The sequence below is a fragment of the Eurosta solidaginis genome, chromosome 2, assembly GCF_040869045.1.
Source record: "Eurosta solidaginis isolate ZX-2024a chromosome 2, ASM4086904v1, whole genome shotgun sequence".
Taxonomy (NCBI): Eukaryota; Metazoa; Arthropoda; class Insecta; order Diptera; family Tephritidae; genus Eurosta; species Eurosta solidaginis.
Genome location: NC_090320.1, coordinates 56,846,822 through 56,867,097, shown reverse-complemented (window position 1 = coordinate 56,867,097; position 20,276 = coordinate 56,846,822). Strand labels below are relative to the sequence as shown.

Genomic DNA, 20,276 nt, shown 5'->3' with positions numbered 1-20,276 from the left:
ATCTCCGTGATCTTCCCAGTTAATCCATTACAGTTTAACTGCAGAATTCTGAAGTGCATAGGGGGAGACGTCGTCACACTGGGAGTAAGTGGCGGGTGACTACGCCTGGGTTGTGGAAGGCCAGAATGCGATTGCTGTTGTGGCCCTGGGACAAGACGTCCTTGGGTAAGCATTGGGGTACCCGGTGCATTTGGGTATACGGCCTGGCAACATGGCGCAATGAAACCCGTCGGGGGGTTGCCGTCGCGGAGACCAGAACATCTAGGAAAGTGGCACCGTCCATGGCAGGAGCTGCTTTGGGCGGATGTCGCAAACGTATATATTCTGTGCTGGCAAACGGTGCAAGGAGAGGTAATGACTAAGAGTCTGTTTCCCTGACCTACACAATTGCTGCCGAAAAAGAAGGGAGAAGAAGGCGGGGGCAGGGGCTGATGCTCGGCCGCTCTTATAAAATATTACCCTGGGTGGGTTCAACACCGGTTTGGAGACCAAAGGTATATTCCTCGGCCAAGATTCTATCCCACCCAATGCGAAACTCCGTTCTTCCCACTCTTCTCAATATGTATCCATGCAGCATAAGCACAAATACGCCAAATGCCCAGTAGGTCCCATCCCACTTATTTGTAGGAAAAAATTAAAAAGGAACACGACGCAAATTGGAAGAGAAGCTCGGACTAAATTCTCTCCGAAGATAAATCGCGCCTTGTATTTACTTTTATTTATGGATTGGAAATTTAATTTGCATTTAATCCTGTTGAAACAACTAAAAAATATCCGTCTGTCTATGATATACGGGTCGAAATTTCTCAAGTGGGCCACTTTAAGATCGATTGTCTCAGTTTTCATTGATTAAACGGTTTTTAATCGGTTTGGAGGTAAAGGCATTTCCCCAAAATATTTTTGCCAAACATTTTAAGCTATTGCATAGATTTTATCGCGGGCTTGGCGACTAAATCAAAAAAAACTGTAACGGATATTTGTCAAAAAAGGTTCGAAAAAGGTTCGGTGTTAGCAACAGGCCAAATACATCAAATTGGATCTCTATCATAAAGTTAAAGGAGCTGAATCTAGGACTTGACGAAAACCATGATACTCTGGATAGAACTTGTCCCGTTTACCAACAAAAGCTAGATGCAAGGAAAAGGAAAGTTGTTTATTAGCAACCAAAGAAAATCCTTACTGCAGCGCAAAAGTCAAAATATTATGTAAATCGAGATAGCAATATATACAACTTGGTATGCATTTATCTTAATATTAGTAGTATCATAGCAAATAAAATCGAGCTGGAACGTCTTATTGAAATAAGAAGACCAAGTATTGTGTTATGTACGGAAACGTGTACGTTCGTCTACAAGAATTGATTTGCTATTCAGTAACAATGATAAAGTTAAAGCAGTGAATATTGGTGAACATCGCATTTCTGACCATGAGACAATCCACTTCGAAGTGCCAACAACAAAGCTTTGTAAAATGAGAAGGTATGCTACTGTTACATGTTGGGAGTACTATAGTGCTGAAAATCTTTTAACATTGCTACGAACATGCGATTTCAGCTTTATGTCAATTTCCGGAGTAGAAACTAAAACTAAAGCCCTGAACGAAGTTTTAACTGAGGTTATGCAAGCACTGACTTATATAAAGAGGACCCAAATACAGATAAGAGATAAGTGGTACGACCGTGAATTAACAAACCTGCATAAAAGAAAAATAGAATCTTATAAAACTGCTCGAAATACTGGATTTTGGGACGAATATAACGTCATTAAGAAAATATATAAAAGAACCATAATTTATAAAAAAAAGAAATACATGGAAGATAGAGTAAATCATAACAATGGCGATATGAAACGTATGTGGAAGTGTCTAAAAGACCTCGTCGAGCTTAATGATGTTAAAAAACATATCACTAAAATTTTAATTAACGGTGAATGCCTGGAAAATGAATATGATATAGCTAATGCCCTAAATAACTTTTTTATACAAAGTAATGTTGAAATTAATGATAGCATCGAAGAAATTGTAAATGGGGATGAAATAAGCGTAAATCATAGTAATCCATTGGAAACATTTAAATTTACTGAAATTGTAGTGGACGATATTATTATTATCACAAAATCACTTAAAAACAAATATGGCGGCGACAAGCTTTTATCGGAGGGTGTCGTTAAAGATGCCATGACATATACTGCTAATTTCTACAAAGACATAATTAACGAATCCTTAAACAGCGGTATTGTACCAGTTACTGGAAAATTTCAACAATAATACCTGTTGAAAGTAAAAAATACAATGAAACCTGAGGAACTACGTCCAATTAACACGTTACCTACAGATGAAAAAATTGTGGAGACAGTGGTGAAGGATCAACTTGTGGCATACTTAGAGAAGCATAATGTGATTATCGCAGAACAATCGGGATTCAGGAAGAGCCATTCTTGTGAAACAGCGTTGAATATGGTAATTACAGATTGGAAAGAAGACATGGCGGAAAAAAATTTTACGGTGTCTGTCTTCTTGGATTTAAAACGGGCTTTTGAAACTGTCAATAGATCTGAGCTATTGGACGTTATGTTTAAAATTGGTATAAGAGGAAAGGCGTTGGAATGGTTCCGGAGCTATTTGGGTGACAGAAAACAGAGAACGATAATTGGAAAAGAAGTTTCATCAGTGGTGGATGTTAACATTGGTTTACCACAAGGCTCGGTCTTGGCGCTAATATTGTTTACATTGTATATCAATGATATCAAAAGATGCTTAAAATATTGTAAAATACGTCTATTTGCGGATGATGCATTGCTTATCATAAGTGAAAAATATGCAGAATGTGCCATGCTGAAAGTACAAGAAGACCTGGACTCACTATACAAATGGTTATGCCTTAGAAAACTGAAATTAAATGTCGAAAAAACTAAGTTCATGATATTTTGTAAAAACACTAATATTGTAAGTAACAATAGTTTAAATAATATTACGCTGAAGGTAAAAGACATGGAAATCCAAAGAGTAGACAAAATTAAGTATTTAGGAGTTTTGATTGATGATAATCTAAATTTTGGAGAGCATGTAACTTATCTGGAAAGGAAAATTGCACAGAAAATAGGCTTCATGTATAGAACATGTAAACATATCAGTCAAAGTCATAAAATATTGGTATATCGTTCAATTATTGAACCACACTTTATTTATTGTCCTACTATTCTGCTATTAAGTAATGATATATATATTAAGAAACTTCAGATACAGCAAAACAAGGCAATGCGATTTATTTTAAAATGTTCTCCAAGAACGCCAAAAATTGTAATGCTCAATAGATTAAACTGGCTTAATATTATTAAACAGTCAGTTAGTTATTTCACATTGAAATTTATACACCAACTTAGGTTAGGAATGTTACCGAATTACCTGAGTAGTAAAATACATTATAATCATGAAATCCACAATTATGGAACTAGAAATTGCAATAATATAAGACTGCCTCCAATAAGAACTGAGTTCGCCAAAAGGTCTCTTGAATATTTAGGGTATAAAATGTATAATGAGTTACCTTCTGATTTGAAAGACTGTGAAAATATTAGTAAGTTCAAAGAAAAATTGTTTTTATATTGTACGTCACTAAATGTGACATGAGTATTTATGTTTAATCTCTTATTTTAACCTAAACTAGGTCTTAAAGACCGTAATAATAAATAAAAAAAAAAAAAATAAAGTTAAAGTGAATGTTAAAGTTAAAGTTGAAGTTAAAGTTAAAGTTGAAGTTAAAGTTAAAGTGAAAGTTAAAGTTAAAGGTAAAGTTAAAGCGAAAGTGAAAGTGAAAGTTAAAGTTAAAGTGAATGTTAAAGTTAAAGTGAAAGTTAAGGTTAAAGTTAAAGTTTAAAGTGGAAGTTAAAGTTAAAATTCAAGTGAATTTTAAAGTCAATGTGAAAGTTAAAGTTAAGGTTAAAAATAAAGTTAAAGTTAAAATGAAAGTTAAAAATAAAGTTAAAAGTTAAAGTTTAAGACAAAACTTGAATTAATATCAAAGAAAACAAAATGTTGCATAAATATTATAATTGCATAAGTTGATAATATGCAAGACTTTACCGCGGCAGTCCCCGAGTGCCACACGTCCTTTTTTTACATTAGTTATTAACCACCCAGCATTTTTTGAAAATTTTGATCAAAAAATATTCAAATATCATACCCCAAGATGATTAAAAACGTTCAAATTTAAAAGCATTTTCTGTTCGAAAATTAACGTATCGTCGGGAGAAAAATGTACCATAAATGTGATTATCCTTGAATAATCATTTATGGTTCATATTTCGAAACGCTTTTTATTCATATTTGATATCATTGTAAAATTGAGCTTTAATTGTTTTAGAGTAATATTTGACTACTTTTCAGAGTAATTTTCTGATCATATTCGTGAACATATTTCAATCGTTTTCGTTGAGATTTTTGAATCATTTTTGAATGCGATTATGATGCATTTATTCTTCATATCTCATTCTAAATAGATACTACATAATAATCTTATTTCATCAGGAGAAGAAAGCATGCGGAAGTGAGCTATTTAAACAGGTCACTCGCAAACAAACGACCTATATACACCTGCGACTACAACATCCAACATCAGGTATGATCGTCAATATCTTAAAATACGATACGGCACTGGATGTTGAAGACATATCCAGGTACATATGTCAAGAGAATTTCACTTACCTGGTCAAATAGCTCACAACTTTTATATTGTCCAAATATTATGTATTTCCTGGGAAGCCGAAGGTGGAGAAATGGTTGGGGAAATCTTCGGGCATGAGCAGCAGTTGCATTACATTGTCTTGAAGAATGTCTTAATAATAAACATTTTATATACATATTTTTTCTGAACTTCATGATTAAAAAATGTGAGTATGTGGAAAAAATAAGAGTTTCAATTAAAAGTAAAATTTTAGCAAGTATAAAACTCATTATTCAGTCAACAAATATAGTCAGAAAACATTCAGAAAGCTGACTGACAAATTATTATAAATTTTTGATCACCTAAAGTAAACACATTTAATTCAAATATGATTCCAAAATGTGATTGAAAAACTATATTCAGTTTTTGATCATCAAAGGTAAGCATATTTGATTATTTTTTTGTTTGTTTTTATGAAATGTTAAAATTTTATCATAAAAGGACTTCAAAAATGATTCCAAAAAGTGATCGAAAAATGCTTTTCAGTTTTTGATCATCAAACGTATTCATATTTGATTATTTCTTTTGTTCAATTGTATGATAACTCATTATTTAGTCAGGAAGAGTAATCAAATTGTATTTATATGTAGGGAATTTGAAAATTTAATCATCTAAATACTGAGTGGGTAACAGTTTGATCATGTTATTGACATGTTATTTTAAAAAATTAGTAACTCGTGAACGGTTTATCGAAACTCAACGTTTTCTACATCAAAATTTTCTTCAATTAATATACTTTGCCCATATATGTAATACTCCTATATTGCTACAAAAGGCTAGGTACATTCCTAAACATCAGAATGCCGATATATTTATGTTTAAACGTTTTTGTTTTTGTATTCAATAATCGAATATACCAAAATTTAAATTTATCCTTGTCACACTTATGCTGCTACAATCACAAAATTTTTTAGGCTGTCTTGTTTTGATTTCGAATTCAAAACACATTGCGAACATTTTCTATTAGCAATATAGGAGTATAACATATTGTTACGGTCTGCTGCTACGGTCTACGGCTACGACCCACTTGGGAGCGTGTTCACGGGAACACACCTAGCGATGTGGAAAGGGTTGCGATGAAAAATATCGAAAAAGAAGGGAACAGACAGACCGGCCATCACTAGAAGACGGAAAAAAAGAAAAAAAAAGAAAGAAAAAACCACCACGAGTTTCCGAGGAAGAAAAAACTTCCTTTTCCTTTTTGCTGGCGGTCTGAAGCGGTAGAGCACACAACCCTCGTGACCAAAAAGTGGTCAAGTGAAAAATTACAGGATACTTAAGTGCATCCACATATAGTTGGTGGAACTGACGAGCGCGTTCTCAAATACAGATAGTTCACCATCAAAATTTGGGCGGTTTATAGCAATCGTAAAACACTCCTCTACATATGTTCATCGTATTTTCGGAATTCCTCAAAGCCGTGCTTATATACATAGCCAAATTTTGAAAGGCTAAGGAGCTACATACGGGAAGTTTACATTTTAACGTTTTAACCCGAAAATTGTCTCCGAAATGAGTGAATTCAATTAAAAACGAAGTAAGCTAGCCGGTGGCCACGTTGAAACCGTTTTAACCTACTCTCAGGACGTGCTAAATTCCCGAACATCGTGAATACTAATAAATAGTAATTGGAAGGCATCGGCGTTGCCTTCTCCGCGTATGCGAGGAGCGCGGGAATGTTGGAATATTCCCAACGTTTGCCACGTAATATACACGGTTCCTCAACTTAGCAATAGTGGTGTTGGCTTAGCGGTGTCATTTCCATCCACACCAACTGCAATAGCACCAACCATATCCAGTGACCCCGGCACCGTCATATGCCAAGACGCCAGACGTACCACTCCTAGAGTGACATATCAACAAACACAGCGCCATTCACCACAGCAACATATTAATGATACACAACAATTGCAACAATTACAATTGCAACAACAAACGCAAAACCATCATCTAAACGAGCTGAGCAAATATTGGGTGGTGTCCAATGGTCAAGCATTGCCCTATAACATTCTACCTAATGGCACGATAATCACACCTCATCAACGCCAGCCAGCAACATCTGAGCAACATACGCACACTCAGCAGCAGCAGGTTCAGCAGCAGCAACAGCAACAACAACAGTACCAACACCAACTACAACAACAACGTTTGAAACTGGGTGAGTCCGTTCCAACTCGGTGAAATTGTATTATGTATCTATGTGAAGTGATAAAATTCGTCACTTACAGATTATCGTTTCAAATTTTTGTAATTCATTCCAAGCACGCTTAATGAACCTAAAGACCCCTTTCTGTAACTCGATTCGAACGTACGGTATATGCATTCGGACACTTTGGTGCTCTTAACTCTGTTGACCCGTCGGATAAGTGCAATGTAAAACCCGTTCTGCAATCTTGCGAATAAGAACCATTGTTCTGTAAAGCTTGTGAAAGGTCAATACAGTCAAGAAATAGAAAACCAAAATTATGAAAGTGTGAGTTCTGCAGATAATTTTATTCCAGTCGAGTTACAGAATAGTGTCACTAGTATATATATAATACCTTACATATTTGAATGTGTCACTCGGAACCATAAATTTTTTTTTATACTTACCTGCGAAAGCCATGTAAATGGGTAATGCATTACACATTAGCGACATAGGCCTTTCTGCGAGAGTTATAACCTAGATGCAACAGGGGTTGGGGAGCGATGTCCTTTTGAACCCGGAACAATAAACTCGTTTCAGACGTTTTTTTTTGTATTTTCAAATAACGTCGCGAATGAACCCTTGCACAAAAAAAAAAAAAAAAAGGAAGAAGAGGAAGAATTCCCCAAATTAAATGAAATACATAAAAATGAATTTAATGTAATTGCACTAGTAATTAAAAACCAAAAGATATTTAGTACATTCAAAATATTTTCTACACTATATACGAAACCACTAGGCTGTAAGACATATAAGGAGTTGAATCCGAATGATTGTATGCGATGTAAATGTAATTCGGAATAAACGTAAACTCTAGCATCACATGTGAAACTTAGAAATTCTCGATAGAATCCTAAAAATTTAATGCATAAGTTATTAATTAGTATGAACTGTCAATAAATCTAAATTGTAAATGGGAATGCTGAGGTCTCCTTTCTTTTAGAGGGCACCTAAGGTATACAGGTAAGGGGCCACCGAAAGATTAGGTGCGTCGGTGGCCATGGTTATTTGAGGGTGGGATAAAGCACCGGGCGTCGCAACACCACCCGCGGCGCCCCTTATGTATATTCGGCCCTTTTCTTTTTTATTTTTAATTTTTTCAGCTTTTTTGTTATTGGTTGGTTTTTCAGCGGTTTTTTTTTAATTTGATTTTCAGCGTTAGTAACCGGCCATGTCCGGTTCGGTAGTACTTTTTTGCGTCAGTTTTTTTTTTGAATTTGAATTTAAATTTTTGGAATGTTAACGGTCTGTCCGTGACATCCGGTTCAGCCGGATGTTGTTTTATTTTGTATTGATAAGCGTTTTGAGTCGGTCTCTGCGCTTCTGCCAGGTTTTTTGAATTTGACAGCTGCTCGTCTTGATAGGCATGATAGGAACTTTTTTCTGTTTATGGCGCAGGAACAGTAAGGTTGGCAAGGACCCGCCCCAGCCGACAATGACTAGCCACTGTGCACCACTACATCATGCCGACCGCCTTCCTTACTGATTCCATCGTAAATGCGTAACCATAACAATATATGACTTAGCCATAAAAAAATTGATTTTTATAACAAATTATTATTTTGCTAAAAAAAATCCTGTTTGTTTCAAATAATTAAAAATTAATAAAACTTCTCCGCCTGCGAGAAAATTTTAACACATATCATTCAATTCTACAATCCCTTAAAAAAATGTTGGTGGATTGAATGTGGATTGTAGAATTGAATGAAATGTGTTAAAATTTTCTCGCAGGCGGAGTTTTATTAATTTTTAATTATTTAAAACAAAGAAAATTTTTTTAGCAGAATAATAATTTGTTATTAAAATCAATTTTTTATGGCAAAGTGTATTAATTGGCGGAAATTTTGATGTAGAAAACGTTAAGTTTCGATAAATCGTTCACGAGTTATTAATTTTTTAAAATAACATGATAATAACATGATAAAAACTCTAAAGCATATATGACACTACTGTAACGAATTTACTGCGATTTCGCTTATTTTAAATCTTCTACTATGGTTCGAGTCACTAAACTATTGAATAAATAACACCACTATTCAGTAATGCAAAATGGCCTTTATTAAAGTTTTTTTTTTTTTTTTTTTTTTTTTTTTTTTTTTTTTTTTTGTGTTTCGTGGAAGGAGGAAATGCTTTATGCACTGACCGGGATATTTAAGCCTCACTGCGAGACTCTCCGACTGTAGGACTCCCTTCTGCCATGAAGGCCTACCCACTAAAACCTAACCTCCCACGGCCCGCGCAAATCCCCGTACCTGGGACCGCGTTTAGCATTACTTCGGGTACTGGTGCGCGCTACGTGAGCTCTATGGCTACTCTCACGCTAATGGGCTAGGCATCCGTCTTCTCGTTTACTGGTAAGTATATGCCTCACATATGTGCTGACCGTATCCCATCTGTCTCTTCGACAGGTCATGTTATTAATGACGCCGGGGATAGGTCGCCATTTATTAAAGTACTTCACAATAAATAACTCTACTATTGCCCGACAGATTGCGTGCTTAATCAAAACTGATTGTAGTCGCCTTTTATACTGTTCGGTTTACTCGTTGATATTTCTAGGCGGTTCTGTTCTAGAATCTATTAGTTGGTTGTTATCTGCTATAAGTTTCTCAGCTATAACTACATATGCACAATTCACAGCTCATGCGCGTGTGTTTGTGAGCGACACTTCCACAATTATATTGCATATCTCAGATATCTGCATGTGCCTGCGCGCTGCTCCTCCGCTTCGTGTTCGTACATATGTGTAGACACAATGATTGAATTATTTATGTAGATACATAATGATTGATTTATGGGTGTGCATACAAGTCACTCCCAGCATCGGCTTAGAGGTGGCAGTACCCCTTAGTGTTGCTAATATTCGTAACACTACTTTATTTTTGCTTGGATTCCAAGCTAAAAAAACTAACGAACCTTTATCGGAACTTTCAAAACACAAAAACAATTTCTATCATGAAAAAGCGAGAATACTATTCCCCCAAAATTAATGAGTTTGACATGTTTTTGTTTATGTTTTACATTTTATTTTTACATTAACACTTTTAACAATAAAAAAATGCAAATAACATGCGAAAATTATTTCGGTCTCTAATGGCTCACTTTTTTCACAAGAAAGTTGATTTAAATTGTGTTTTTATGCACCAATTTTTCAAACTGAAAACAAAATTTTCATGTGTCAGAAAAAAAAATAAAAAAAAAAAACGGCCGAATGTCAAAAAAACCTATCGAAATACAAACTGGCTCGTTTGTTTTTAATGAACTCGATTGTATTTTCCTTGTATTTCGTTAGTTTTTTGAAATATAGTTTACACACTTACACCAGTACTGAAGCCGTATTAGGAAAATACGAAATACACGAAACTAAAGTAGTGCCATATAGGTATAACTGTTAATAACTAACGTTAAAAAAATTTGTTTGCAAAAATATTTTGGGGAGATGGTCTTTACCTCCACACCGATTAAAAACCGTATTAATCAATGTGTGGGAACATCACATTTTGTATGTAATATCGATCTGGCATTGTCATCGATTACTCGGCGCGTCACGATGCTTTTTCTGGAACTTTATCGCTTGTAGAGACTTGCCTTTTTTCATAGAAATTAACATAATTAACTTTGCTCCCTAAAGTGGTGACCCTGACTTGGAAACTGTAGAATATATTGTCGGGTCCCTGAATTCATCAAACTATTTGGCAGGAATTTATGCACACATCGAAATATAACTTACGCAATTTATCAAGGAGGAAATTAGTTTTCGAAGAACCTGTAGACGCAGCTATGGCGCAGGATCTAAGTGAGCAGGTCCGTGAGCTACAATCCCAATTGGAAGCACTACGTAAGGGAGAAACGGCATCGTCGAATACTTCTCGGCTTACTACACAGCGCATAGCAATCCACTTACCAACATTTACTCGGGCAAATCCCCACTTATGGTTTGCACAAGTTTAGCGTTCTTTCCGTTTACAAGGCATTAACGAAGATGTAGACAAATTTGACTTGGTTATTGTACATTTAGAAGAGGAAGTTGTTTTAGCTGTTGAAGAACTGGTTGCTCGTCCACCGGCTCTGAAAAATACAAGCTTGTCAAAAAGCGTTTGCTAGAAAGGTTGGCAGAGTCTCCAGAATCTAAACTTCGTAGGTTGTTGCAGGGCGGGGGCACACAAGGCTTAAAGCCATCCGTAATATTGTCGCATATGCGTCGCTTGGTCCCTGACCCAGGCAGCGAAAGTTTCATTCTCACCCTTTTTCTGTCCGAAATGCCACAGTCGATACGACCACTTCTGACGGTATGGGAAGAGACCGATTTGGACAAACTTGCTAAACTAGCAGATAAGAAACTCGAAGCTGTAGGAACAAACTCCGTAAATACCAAAGACTGCAGAGAGCAATGTAAGTGCAGTAACAGCTACCGGGGTGTCAAAAGACGTGGGTGATTCATTTCGCATTCTCACTCAGAAAATATACAGCTTGCAACACGAAGTCAAGCCGATCACGTAGTCGTGGTAAAAACCAACGCTCTTCAAATACGGAACAGTCGGCTCAAGAAGCTACTAATTTACGTGACGCGCTTTGTTATTATCATCAAAAATTTGGTGATGAGTCCAGAAAGTGCCGTCCAAGCTGCTCTCGCTCGTCGTTAAACTAACACAACTGTCGTCAGAAGCACTGGCGGGCGAAAGTGAGACTTCTTCCAGCGAAACTCAGTTGAAGAATATCTGGGAAACCAGATTACACATATTTGACAGTACATCGCATATACGTTTCCACATCGATTCGGCATCAGTGGTCTCGGTAATTCCGCGTACGCTGGCCAAACAAAACTTTAAACAAGGAAATCTACTTTTATATGCAGCAAACCAAACAACAATACACACCTACGGTACCATTTTAATCGATCTTGATCTTGACCTTCGTCGTAGTTTTAAGTAGCCGTTCATAGTCGCAAATGTTCAGGCCGCCATAATCGGGGCTGATTTTTTAACGCCGGTTCAATTACTTGTGGATCTCAAGAATCGGCAATTAATTGACGCAATTACAGGGTTGAAAACACCAGCATGTCTCTCAAAGACAGAAGTTAAAGTTAAGTTAAAGTTCAAGATAAGGTTAAAGTGAAAGTTAAAGTTAAAGGTAAAGTTAAAGCGAAAGTGAAAGTTAAAGTTAAAGTTTAAGTTAAAGTGAATGTTAAAGTTAAAGTGAAAGTGAAAGTTAAAGTTAAAGTGAAAGTTAAAGTTAAGGTTAAAGTTAAAGTTTAAAGTGGAAGTTAAAGTTAAAATTAAAGTGAATTTTAAAGTCAATGTGAAAGTTAAAGTTAAAGTTAAAAATAAAGTTAAAGTTAAAGTGAAAGTTAAAGTTAAAAATAAAGTTAAAGTTAAAGTTTAAGACAAAACTTGAATTAATATCAAAGAAAACAAAATGTTGCATAAATATTATAATTGCATAAGTTGATAATATGCAAGACTTTACCGCGGCAGTCCCCGAGTGCCACACGTCCTTTTTTTTACATTAGTTATTACCCAGCCAGCATTTTTTGAAAATTTTGATCAAAAAATATTCAAATATCATACCCCAAGATGATTAAAAACGTTCAAATTTAAAAGCATTTTCTGTTCGAAAATTAACGTATCGTCGGGAGAAAAAAGAATAATCATTTATGGTTCATATTTCGAAACGCTTTTTATTCATATTTGATATCATTGTAAAATTGAGGTTTAATTGTTTTAGAGTAATATTTGACTACTTTTCAGAGTAATTTTCTGATCATATTCGTGAACATATTTCAATCGTTTTCGTTGAGATTTTTGAATCATTTTTGAATGCGATTATGATGCATTTATTCTTCATATCTCATTCTAAATAGATACTACATAATAATCTTATTTCATCAGGAGAAGAAAGCATGCGGAAGTGAGCTATTTAAACAGGTCACTCGCAAACAAACTTGACCTATATACACATGCGACTACAACATCCAACATCAGGTGTGATCGTCAATATCTTAAAATACGATACGGCACTGGATGTTGAAGACATATCCAGGTACATATGTCAAGAGAATTTCACTTACCTGGTCAAATAGCTCACAACTTTTGTATTGTCCAAATATTATGTATTTCCTGGGAAGCCGAAGGTGGAGAAATGGTTGGGGAAATCTTCGGGCACGAGCAGCATTTGCATTACATTGTCTTGAAGAATGTCTTAATAATAAAAATTTTATATACATATTTTTTCTGAACTTCATGATTAAAAAAATGTGAGTATGTGAAAAAAATAAGATTTTCAATTAAAAGTAAAATTTTAGCAAGTATAAAACTAATTATTCAGTCAACAAATATAGTCAGAAAACATTCAGAAAGCTGACTGACAAATTATTATAAATTTTTGATCACCTAAAGTAAACACATTTAATTCAAATATGATTCCAAAATGTGATTGAAGAACTATATTCAGTTTTTGATCATCAAAGGTAAGCATATTTGATTATTTTTTTGTTTGTTTTTATGAAATGTTAAAATTTTATCATAAAAGGACTTCAAAAATGATTCCAAAAAGTGATCGAAAAATGCTTTTCAGTTTTTGATCATCAAACGTATTCATATTTGATTATTTCTTTTGTTCAATTGTATGATAACTCATTATTTAGTCAGGAAGAGTAATCAAATTGTATTTATATGTAGGGAATTTGAAAATTTAATCATCTAAATACTGAGTGGGTAACAGTTTGATCATGTTATTGACATGTTATTTTAAAAAATTAGTAACTCGTGAACGGTTTATCGAAACTCAACGTTTTCTACATCAAAATTTTCTTCAATTAATATACTTTGCCCATATATGTAATACTCCTATATTGCTACAAAAGGCTAGGTACATTCCTAAACATCAGAATGCCGATATATTTATGTTTAAACGTTTTTGTTTTTGTATTCAATAATCGAATATACCAAAATTTAAATTTATCCTTGTCACACTTATGCTGCTACAATCACAAAAATTTTATAGGCTGTCTTCTTTTGATTTCGAATTCAAAACACATTGCGAACATTTTCTATTAGCAATATTGGAGTATAACATATATGACTTAGCCATAAAAAAATTGATTTTTATAACAAATTATTATTTTACTAAAAAAATCCTGTTTGTTTCAAATAATTAAAAATTAATAAAACTTCTCCGCCTGCGAGAAAATTTTAACACATATCATTCAATTCTACAATCCCTTAAAAAAATGTTGGTGGATTGAATGTGGATTGTAGAATTGAATGAAATGTGTTAAAATTTTCTCGCAGGCGGAGTTTTATTAATTTTTAATTATTTAAAACAAAGAAGATTTTTTTAGCAAAATAATAATTTGTTATTAAAATCAATTTTTTATGGCAAAGTGTATTAATTGGCGGAAATTTTGATGTAGAAAACGTTAAGTTTCGATAAATCGTTCACGAGTTATTAATTTTTTAAAATAACATGATAATAACATGATACAAACTCTAAAGCATATATGACACTACTGTAACGAATTTACTGCAATTTCGCTTATTTCAAATCTTCTACTATGGTTCGAGTCACTAAACTGTTGAATAAATAACACCACTATTCAGTAATGCAAAATGGCCTTTATTAAAGTACTTCACAATAAATAACTCTACTATTGCCCGACAGATTGCGTGCTTAATCAAAACTGATTGTAGTCGCCTTTTATACTGTTCGGTTTACTCGTTGATATTTCTAGGCGGTTCTGTTCTAGAATCTATTAGTTGGTTATCTGCTATAAGTTTCTCAGCTATAACTACATATGCACAATTCACAGCTCATGTGCGTGTGTTTGTGAGCGACACTTCCACAATTATATTGCATATCTCAGATATCTGCATGTGTCTGCGCGCTGCTCCTCCGCTTCGTGTTCGTACATATGTGTATACACAATGATTGAATTATTTATGTAGATACATAATGATTGATTTATGGATGTGCATACAAGTCACTCCCAGCATCGGCTTAGAGGTGGCAGTACCCCTTAGTGTTGCTAATATTCGTAACACTACTTTATTTTTGCTTGGATTCAAAGTTAAAAAAAACTAACGAAGCTTTATCGGAACTTTCAAAACACAAAAACAATTTCTATCATGAAAAAGCGAGAATACTATTCCCCCAAAATTAATGAGTTTGACATGTTTTTGTTTATGTTTTACATTTTATTTTTACATTAACACTTTTAACAATAAAAAAATGCAAATAACATGCGAAAATTATTTCGGTCTCTAATGGCTCACTTTTTTCACAAGAAAGTTGATTTAAATTGTGTTTTTATGCACCAATTTTTCAAACTGAAAACAAAATTTTCATGTGTCAGAAAAAAATAATAAAAAAAAAACGGCCGAATGTCAAAAAAACCTATCGAAATACAAACTGGCTCGTTTGTTTTTAATGAACTCGATTGTATTTTCCTTGTATTTCGTTAGTTTTTTGAAATATAGTTTACACACTTACACCAGTACTGAAGCCGTATTAGGAAAATACGAAATACACGAAACTAAAGTAGTGCCATATAGGTATAACTGTTAATAACTAACGTTAAAAAAATTTGTTTGCAAAAATATTTTGGGGAGATGGTCTTTACCTCCACACCGATTAAAAACCGTATTAATCAATGTGTGGGAACATCACATTTTGTATGTAATATCGTTCTGGCATTGTCATCGATTACTCGGCGCGTCACGATGCTTTTTCTGGAACTTTCGCGCTTGTAGAGACTTGCCTTTTTTCATAGAAATTAACATAATTAACTTTGCTCCCTAAAGTGGTGACCCTGACTTGGAAACTGTAGAATATATTGTCGGGTCCCTGAATTCATCAAACTATTTGGCAGGAATTTATGCACACATCGAAATATAACTTACGCAATTTATCAAGGAGGAAATTAGTTTTCGAAGAACCTGTAGACGCAGCTATGGCGCAGGATCTAAGTGAGCAGGTCCGTGAGCTACAATCCCAATTGGAAGCACTACGTAAGGGAGAAACGGCATCGTCGAATACTTCTCGGCTTACTACACAGCGCATAGCAATCCACTTACCAACATTTACTCGGGCAAATCCCCACTTATGGTTTGCACAAGTTTAGCGTTCTTTCCGTTTACAAGGCATTAACGAAGATGTAGACAAATTTGACTTGGTTATTGTACATTTAGAAGAGGAAGTTGTTTTAGCTGTTGAAGAACTGATTGCTCGTCCACCGGCTTCTGAAAAATACAAGCTGCTCAAAAAGTGTTTGCTAGAAAGGTTGACAGAGTCTCCAGAATCTAAACTTCGTAGGTTGTTGCAGGGCGGGGGCACACAAGGCTTAAAGCCATCCGTAATATTGTCGCATATGCGTCGCTTGGCCCCTGACCCAGGCAGCGAAAGTTTCATTCTCACCCTTTTTCATAAAGAAACGCTCATGACTACATACAAAGCAATTAGCCAGCCGATTACGTGCTACGCGTCACCCATATGGTCGCCAAGCCTAAAAATTACCCACTGGAAGAAGCTACAGGCCTGCCAAAATACTGCTCTCAGAATTGCCACGGGCTGTCTTCTTATGTCCACAGAACACCATCTGCATAATGAGGCGAGAATACTCCCCATCAGGGAGAGAAATGAGATGCTGACCACACAGTTCCTGTTGAATACCCAGAAACCTGAGCATCCCAACAGACATCTGACCAGCACCGCCTAGGGGCTTAAGGAGTCATCTCCGTAAGCACTTTGAGGAAATGCGGCACCTGAGAACCCAGCCGAATGAAGCGAAAAAACACAAGCAGGCCCTTGGTGAACTCCACAAACAGGCGTCGGACCTTTATGCCGGGAATTGCCCGGTGAATCCAGTACTCAAAGAAAAGTATCCAAAACTCGTGGAAGTGGAACGCATACTCCCCAGGGAAACGCGTGCCACTCTTGCTCAACTTCGTTCTGGATACTGTATCAGGTTAAACTCTTACCTATCCAGAATCTACCCCGATATACAAAATGTATGCCCCGCTTGCAATGTGTCCCCACATGACACCAACCATCTCTTTAATTGTAATGTGGAACCAACGCCTCTAACACCCCTTTCCTTATGGTCCACCCCTGTTGAAACACCAAGTTTCCTTGGACTCCCGTTAGAGGATATGTAAGACAATTTGTGATCGGTCGCGGCTGTTAGTTGGGGCGAAGCACTGCTACAACAACAACAACGTCCGAGAACGATCAACGAGTTGCTGAAAGATGTTAAAAGAATTGGTGAAGATGTTAAGAAGAATGATAAACGCGAGGAGAGGTGGACCGGAACTCGACCGGGCGTTCGACGATTGCAAGCAGTGTGTGGTCAAGGCTACACAACTAACATACCCGGTACCAGGAGCTAAATTGGCGCTTGTATGTGATGCGTCGGACGTGGCCATTGGGGCAGTCCTTGAACAGAATGTAAACGAGGTGTGGCGACCGCTGGGGTTTTTGTCAAAGAAGTTGAGCACGTCGGAGAAGAACTACAGTACGTATGATCGAGAACTTCTAGCAATTTACGAGGCTATTAGAAATTTCAAGCACCTGGTCGAAGCACGTATTGTCTTCATAAAAACCGACCACAAGCCTTTGGTTTACGCTTTCAAGCAACGGCTGGAGAAAGCATCGCCTCGCCAACAGCGACATTTAAGCTACATATCACAATTTTCAACAGTATTCGTACATGTCAAAGGGACAGACAATGTAGTCGCGGACGCATTGTCAAGATTATGTGCTATCACCATGCCTACAGCGATGAATTTAACACATATCGCCGACGCTCAAACTAACGACCCCGAACTACCTCAGTTACTAAAGGCTTGGTTTCCTCCAAAAGCGGTACCGCTATGTTACGACCGCTAAAGAGCGGCCGGTATACTTATCGCTTCTAGCGGCAACGCTTTGTTGGAAAAACTACGAACTTTTACGGCAGATGAGTTGCAAAAGTTAATTTTACATTTTTGCATGTTTTTTTTTAGTTTTTTTATAATTTTTCTTTTAATAAACTCACAAGAAAAAAATTTCAATTCAAAAATTTGGTTATTATATAAATAATTTTAAATATTTGACAAAATATTCACCGCTTTGACAATAGCGGTGGAAAAAAAAGGTGATGAACGAGTTTCTACCGTCATGACGGCAGGGTTGTTTTATGCCCGGCCGCTATATTACGTTACGGTGAACTTCACCGTCTTAGTTTCCACATAATTACTTTTACATTGCAATATTTTTGACAAACCAACTCTACCGCTATGTAACGGCCGCTACATAGCGGTATCGCTTTCGAGGAAACCAAGCCTTAAGTGGATCCACTTCCCTGAAACTCAAGTCAATAAGGTACGATGACAACGTCAAGCTATACTGCGACACTTTGACAGGGTACCTTCGGCCATACATTCCTGAGAGTCTACGTCATCAAGTTTTCGCATCTGTCCACGGTCTTGCCCATCGTAGTGGCAGATCAACGTTACACCAATTGAAGCAAACATATATCTGGCCTTCGATGAACACAGATGTGATTGATTGGTGTAGAAATTGCCTACCATGTGAATGTGCAAAAATCAGCAGGCACAATCATCTCACGCCAGAGAAGATCTAGGTTCGACCATGTTCATTTGAACATCGTGGTTATGCCACTGCAACGAAATTTTCGAAATTGCCTCACTATGATAGATTGGTTCTCTCGTTGGCCTGAAGTCGCACCTTTAACTAATATTACTGCAGAGAATGTGGCATTCGCATTTTGGTCACATTGGGTGGCTCGCTTCGGAACCCCGAAAACCATTACCACCGATCAGGGTACTCAGTTCGAGTCATTGGTGTTCAAGGAGATAGCCAAGCTAATGGGATGTAAATATATCCACACTGCGGCATATCACCCACAGTCTAATGGAATGGTCGAGCGGTGGCACAGAACATTCAAGGCAGCCCTAATGTGCAATGAGAAATTACCTTGGCCTGACCTCCTACCAACAGTATTACTTGGGTTACGCACATGTTATAAGGAGTCGTTGAAAGCATCAACCGCGGAGATGTTATATGGAGCTCCACTAAGAGTTCCTAACGAATTTTTTGACAACGTTGAATCAGATGTAGGATCTGAAAATTTTCTCGATTATCTTCGACAATACATGCGCCAAATACGACCAACTCCAACAGTGCACAATGCCAAGAAGAAACCTCAAGAACATCGAACAGTGTCCACACGTTTTCATTCGGTCGGACGCTGTCAAACAACCACTGGAACCATCGGGCAGTGGTCCTTACGAAGTTATACAACGAGAAAATGACAGAGTGTACAAAGTAAAAATCAACGAAAAAGTGGTATCTGTTTCAGTAGACCGACTAAAACCAGCATTTTTCGGCAGAGATGAACACCGACAGATTTCACAAGATTCAACCGCCGTTCCACGAACACCAATTAGTAGACCGGCTGCCGTGCATTTCGAATAATCGTGACAAGGTCACCGGTGAGGGAGTATGTGGGAACACCACATTTGGTATGTAATATCGATCTGGCATCGTCATCGATTACTCGGCGTGTCACGATGCTTTTTCTGGAACTTTCGCGCTTGTAGAGACTTGCCTTTTTTCATAGAAATTAACATAATTAACTTTGTAACGTTTTGCTTAATAAATCACATTAATTAAAGTATCAGAAGACTATTTTCCGCAAAAATGAAAACTGAGACAATCGATCTTAAAGTGGCCCACTTGAGAAATTTCGAGCCATACATAAATGTGCATTGTCATAAAAAATTGTCGAAATTATTTAAGAAGTTTGGGCATTTTTTTTTTAAGATATGGCATGCCTGATTCAACCCCTTCGATACAACATGTGCGAATGCTGTGTACAGCAGAATGCTGGATAGTGAAGGAATGTAATAGGTGTGAAGTGTTAAGAAAAGAAACCATTGAAGAGGTAGGTGACGGAAATCGGCAAGTGGCTCGGGTAAAAACTATGGAGCATAATCATAGTCAAAATAAAATAGGTTTTGAATTTAGTTGCAGCTTTTAGACATAATTTTCTATGAGCTATTTGTCAAAAATGCTGCAACTAAATTTAAAACCTATTTTATTTCTACTATGAATATGCGTCTATGAATTTTTGTTAATTAAATGTGTATTTCAATTTCAAAAAGGTGCAGCGATGATAGTGCGTAAATCTGTAATTGAACGGCAAGGTTTTCTTTTAACCTAAGACGCTTTCTCTATAACCTTTATTCTCCTTTAACTATAACAGTTTTGATAAATGAAACTGGACGACTTGGGGGGACTTATCTGCGTATCATGCCAACCTAATAAAACCACACTGCGTTTTTTTAGCGCACACAAACAACCGGCGTTTTTTGC

The 20,276-nt window shown here is 36.3% G+C and overlaps 1 protein-coding gene across 9 annotated transcripts in view; it reads left to right on the top strand.

The window, feature by feature from the left end:
• The window catches only part of Pten (phosphatase and tensin-like protein), a 141,604-nt gene that overhangs the window by 7,346 nt on the left and 113,982 nt on the right, over positions 1–20,276 (top strand). The window lies entirely within an intron of this gene.